Genomic DNA, 6,206 nt, shown 5'->3' with positions numbered 1-6,206 from the left:
CATGAGAATCTTATCCATGTTGCTCACCACTGTTTCTACAACCTGTAACATGCACATACGCTCGAATAACCAGTAAATAAATATTACAATGGATGGTTGTCTTATTGCCCTACTTTAGTCCAATGACCTTGACTATAACTTCCCGTCGTAACATACACGCAGGCCCTATCCTGAAGCATGACCAGATTTTATACACCTCTGAAACCTCTGTGACTACAAGTTCTGGTTGTGCACTCTATCCCATGAACCCTGTTTTACACTTCCTTAGGAACCTCCAGGGAATCAACCACTGCCCACTGCCAGTCTATGCATCCTTTGACTTTGTTTCCCTCCTTCTCCTGGGTCTGGTCAGCAGCATTCAAGTCATTAGTTCCTAAAGAAAATGATAGTTAAAATTTTGGCCTAGTTCCTTCTAGACTTTTTATTTATTGATTTTTTTTTTTTTTTTTACTTTTCAGAATGTTATTTACATGGTGGTTAAGAGTATGGATTTTATTTGCTTCGACATGGATGGACCTGGAGGGTGTTACGCTGAGTGAAATAAGTCAATCCGAGAAGGACAAACATTATATGGTCTCACTCATTTGGGGAATATAAAAAATAGTGAAAGGGAATAAAGGGGAAAGGAGAAAAAATAAGTGGGAGATATCAGAAAGGGAGATAGAACATGGAAGACTCCGAACTCTGGGAAACGAACTAGGGGTGCTGGAAGGGGAGGAGGGCAGGGGGTGGGGGTGAATGGGTGACGGGCACTGAGGGGGGCACTTGACGGGATGAGCACTGGGTGTTAATCTGTACGTTGGCAAAGTGAACACCAATAAAAAATAAATTCATTAAAAAAAAGAGTATGGATTTTGAGTAAGACCAATGTGGGTTCAGATTCTGACTCTACCAGTTAATATATATATGATTCAATTTCTCAGAATCTCACTTTACACATATATTAGATTGCACAATTATAATATTCTTTTTTATTGGAGTTCAATTTGCCAAATTATAGTATTCAACTCAGAACTGTTGTGAGGACGAAATGAGAGAATTCATATAAAATACTTAGCACTTGGTAAATGTCACACAGTAAACATACTCACAAAATGCTTGGGATTTGTTATATGTTTGCACCTCAATGAATCTTTTTCATAAATGGTATTATGAAGCACATGCTGTGCTGCTACCTTCTGTATACATACAGTAAATTTTTTTGCAAATACGTATGAGGGCAGGAGCCATCCATTTTTGCTTATTATTGTATCTCCACAGCCAGTCACTGCCTGGTGCATGTTTGCTGAATGTGATCAGAAAAAGACTTAGCTGACATACTGAGGATGGCAGACACACAAGAAACCTGGATCTTTCATGATGCTCTTGAGCTACAGATTTCACTACCCTTAGAGCCGCTCTATATTGACTCCTTATTCCATGAGATAATAAATCCCTTTTTAGTTTAGGCCATTTTTTTCCACTTGTAGCTGAAAGTCTCCAAACTGATCCGATGGCATCATACTGTATGCACATACAAGGAGCTACTGATTTCTCATATCTAGGTAGATACTAGGTCATGTACGACTTTGTACGATTTTTTGCTGCTGTAAAGCAATTCTACGGCGTATACGTATCTTTCTGCATTTTGTCAACTATGTCAAGTCAAAAAATCATAAAAGTAGGATTCATGAATCAAAGAAAATACATATTTAAAATTTTGATTAATCAGACTGCTGTCTAGAAAGGTTTTACTGAATGCCCCAAAACAGTGTGTGATAATGTCTATAATGAGTATTATTGCCAATCTCTGAAGTCTTTGCAAAGCTAAGAGAAGAATAATACAGATTTTAAATTTGCATACACTTCGTTACTGGTTTTCTGCTGCTTGCGGATGAATACAGTACTAATAAAAAGGTGCTGGCTTTTTTTCTTATTAATCAGTAAGATTTCCTTACATACGGAAATCGATTCTTTATCCACCTCATATGCTACGATACCTTTTCCTGTTGGGACCCCTGGGTGGCTCAGTCGGTTAAGCATCTGCCTTCGGCTCAGGTTATGATCTGGGATCATAACTTCAGGCTCCCTGCTCCGCGGGGAGCCTGCTTCTCCCTCTGCCTTTGCTGCTCCCCCTGTTCCTCCCCACTGCTCATGCTCTCTCTCCCCCAAATAAATAATCTTTTTTAAAAAAATTCATATTTTTGGGATCCCTGGGTGGCGCAGCGGTTTGGCGCCTGCCTTTGGCCCAGGGCGCGATCCTGGAGACCCCGGATCGAATCCCACATCGGGCTCCCGGTGCATGGAGCCTGCTTCTCCCTCTGCCTGTGTCTCTGCCTCTCTCTCTCTCTCTCTGTGTGACTATCATAAATAAATAAAAATTTAAAAAAAAAAAATTCATATTTTTCTTTTCTTTTAACTTTATTTATGGTGTTTAGTAATATAGAAGTCTTTAATATTAAATAGAGAATACCATTATCTAATTCCATAATCATATTTTACTGATTATTTAATCATTATTTCACATGTTGTCTTCAAGAAACTGGAAACAGTTGTCTTAAAGTTGGAGAATCAGGTGGCTGGGGACAAGGTGCAAAGAAAACGTAATGTCTATTGGATACCATTTTATAACTTTTGATTTTCGTACCATGTACCTTATTTTATATACCCTGGTCTCTTAGAGTTTTATGGCCAAAGCGTTAGTGTTACTAGGCCTTCCGCACTCGAATACTAGAAAGACATTGTTCTACGATCTCCTATAATCCATTTAGGGTTTCTTTAGGAATTGACTTCTGTATAGGAAGTGGAGGTAGAGACAACTATTTTCCCCAAATGGCTAGCTGCCTACCCCACACTATCCATAGAATACTTCATTCATTCTTTTTTCAATGATTGGGAATTCTACTCCCTTCAAATATTAAATTGTCATAGATAGATGGCTTTGTTTTTTTAGACACTCATTTTATATAGTTCATTGATTCGTTTACCTATTCCTGCCCTAATACTTCATTGTTGTAGTTGGGTTATTCCACAGGTTATTTATATGATCCCTTTTCCCTTCAAAATGCTGGTATTTGCCTGTAGTACAGTAAAACTTATGAATAAATGTGTCCATTTCTTTACCCATTTATCCAGTGCAAAAGCCGGACACAGCAAGAAAACAACTTCATGATCTCATTTACACGTGGAATATAAACAATTCAAACACATATAAGCAGAGAGTGGAAAGCAGTTATGCAGAATGAACAGCAGCATGATGACTAGTAACGAATAGTGTATTGAACACTGGAAATTTCCTGAGACTAGATTTCGGGTGCTCACCACGCACACTTATGGGCTTTAGCTATTGTCTCTTTATTGCTGGATATTTTATATTTATACCTCATAAGTGATATTTGTGTTTTATTTGAATGGGTTATTTTTCTCATTACACATTCTAACTGTTCATTGCTAGTGTGCAGGAAATCTGTGGAAACACGCATGTTTGCATTTTGTATCCAGACACCGTAGTGAATTTTATTACTCCAGTTTTTCAATTGATCTCTTCTGTTTTCTAGGTAGACTGTGTAATCCACAAATAATAATTTTCTCTCTTCCTTTCAAATATTTGTACTTCATTTCTTCTTCTCATCTTTCCACACTGGCTAGAACATGGATTAAATGCTTCTAGCATTTTAACCGTGAATTACCTTGATTAAGTCATAGAACTTTTCCATATGTTACTATTTTACTAAGACCCTTTACAAAGAATGTATGTTGAGTTTTTCAAATGCCTTTCTTGTACCCACTGAGATAATCAAATGGGTTTTTTCCTTAACCTATTTATTTTTTTTCCTTAACCTATTTTTGTAATTAATTGTATTAGTAATGTTTAATTGTATTAGAAATGTTTAACCACATTTCTTTACATTCTTAGAATAAACTGTACTCCTTCATGGTACATTTTTAAAACAGCTTGATTTAACTCACTATTAGTTGATTAGGATATCTGTGTCTATTCATGTTTGAAATTGGTTCACGACAGTATCTCCAAAAATTCCACAGGGATTAAGAAGAATGTGTGGAGGATTTACAGTCACATAAAGTCAAAAAACTGTGGATTAAAGAAAGCAAAATAGTATTCTATAAAACTACACTATTATATATTGGGGCTTTACAATGGGAGGCAACCGTATACAGCATGTCCTCAACTTACATGGCAAAATAATTTAAGGACTGACCGTTCATTGCATTTGTACTTTCTGACAGGTTGTGGCACCGTGGTTGTTCTGGCCTCATGAAATCATGAAATGGATGGAAATATCGGTCTTCTTTTCCTCTATCCTAGAATAGTTAAATAACAGAGCGGCCTGCTGCTTGGAAGTTTGATAGAACTCACCCAGAAAAGCTGTTGCATCCAGCATCTATCTCTTTTCTCTTTCCTTGCTTTCTCTTCCTTCCCTTCCTTTGTTCTTTCCTACCTTCTTTCCTTTTCTCTCTCTTCTTTTTTTTTTTTGCAGAAGAGGATGTAGATCTTTAATAATCTTTTCAATTTATTTCAGGGTTATGGTTAGATTCAGTTTTAAACCATTAGAGAAAAAAATAAAAATAAAAAATAAACCATTAGAGCCACCGTCTTGTTGTTCACATGTATTCATCATTGTCCTTCCCTGGAATAGGGTTCTACTTCTCTCCTAAGATATAGCCTCGGCCATGTGACTGTCACTGTCCTGCTAGAGGCTGACCCATCAGCGGGGATTCCAGAGTGAGCCGAGCCTGGAGCAGAGCCACCCCGACCTGCACGTAGACATGCGGCACAGGCATCGCGGAGGACTACCACAGCAGCACGTGGCCTACACCCCGGTGAGGAGAGGACGGTGACAGATTTTCTTTGAGACTTACGCATCCATCTAAATTTCCAAATGCGTTCGCACACAGTTGTACTTAGTACGACTTCACAATCTGTGTATCGGTGCATAGAAGCCTCTCACCTGTAATGCTCAGTGGTTTTGCTTTTATGATTCAGAGTTGTTAGAGGCTTGTCTATTTTCATCAGTATTTTTTAAAGAACCAGTTTGTGGTTTTGTCAATTTTGCTTATTCTGCACTCTAATTTTTTTTACTTTTCATGTTATCTACATAAACTTCTATTTTGTCTCTTTTCACGTGAATGTTTCTCCAGTATTTTACATGCCAACTACTTTTTATTTTACTCTGAACATTCTAAATATAAAGCAATTCTGGGTCTTAAAGTCTAGGTGGTATTTTTGTTTGAGCTGACAATGTCTCTGGATAAGTTCAGGTCACATGTTCCAACCTGTCCTCTGTGTGCTGTCATTCCATTGGCCGCTCGTTTTTGTTTTTTTTTTTTAAGACTTTATTTATTTATTCATGAGAGAGAGAGAGAGAGAGAGAGAGAGAGAGAGAGAGAGGCAGAGACACAGGCAGAGGGAGAAGCAGGCCCCATGCAGGGAGCCCGACGTGGGACTCGATCCCAGGACACTGGGGTCACGCCCTGGGCTGAAGGCGGCGCTAAACCGCTGAGCCACCCAGGGGTCCCCTGGCCGCTGTTTTCAAGGCTTTTGCTGAGCCACCTGGATCTTCCCTGTGCCTGTGCACCACGGTAGCCAGTCCAGAAACTGGGCAGCGGTCTATCCTTTTGTTCAGTTCTTTGCTATGCGGACTAGGAACACGTATGAACCCACAGTCTGTAATCAATACCAGGGTCACTCTCCCAAGCTCCTCCCTCTTTCCAGTTCCCAGGGGCCTCCCTTTCCTGTGCTTCAGCCCGAAATCCCAACCAAGCTGGGACAGAATGGCTTGAGGTTGGGAATCGGAAGGGGTGGCAGTGATTGGTGATGACAAGGTCTCAGGTGCGACTGTGGGAGGGTCTAAGGAATGCTCTGGGAGGACAGTATGACTGGAGGGGAGACGATGAGGCCGGAGAGAAACAGCATTACCCTAGGACACAGAACAGCCTTGACCTTAACTGATGGAGGCAGCAAAAGCTAGTGTGTTGTCATAGGATTTCCGCATTCGAGTTTAGCATCAAGGGCTCATATTTTCATCCGGACTCCTTGTTTTTAAGCTTACTTGTTTCTCATTGCATTAAATCCAAAATAACCTGCAATTCTAGTTTTTATTCATTTTACCTCAAAGCTATTTTGTAGTGTTTGAATTTAAAATGTTCCAGATTTGAGACTTTTATTAATTCCTAATTTATCTGAGTTATGCTCAGAAAATGCTGCT

This window comes from Nyctereutes procyonoides, unplaced genomic scaffold, assembly GCF_905146905.1.
Source record: "Nyctereutes procyonoides isolate TBG_1078 unplaced genomic scaffold, NYPRO_anot_genome, whole genome shotgun sequence".
Lineage (NCBI taxonomy): Eukaryota > Metazoa > Chordata > Mammalia > Carnivora > Canidae > Nyctereutes > Nyctereutes procyonoides.
The sequence above is the reverse complement of the archived record's forward strand: the minus strand, read 5'-3'. Positions refer to the sequence as shown.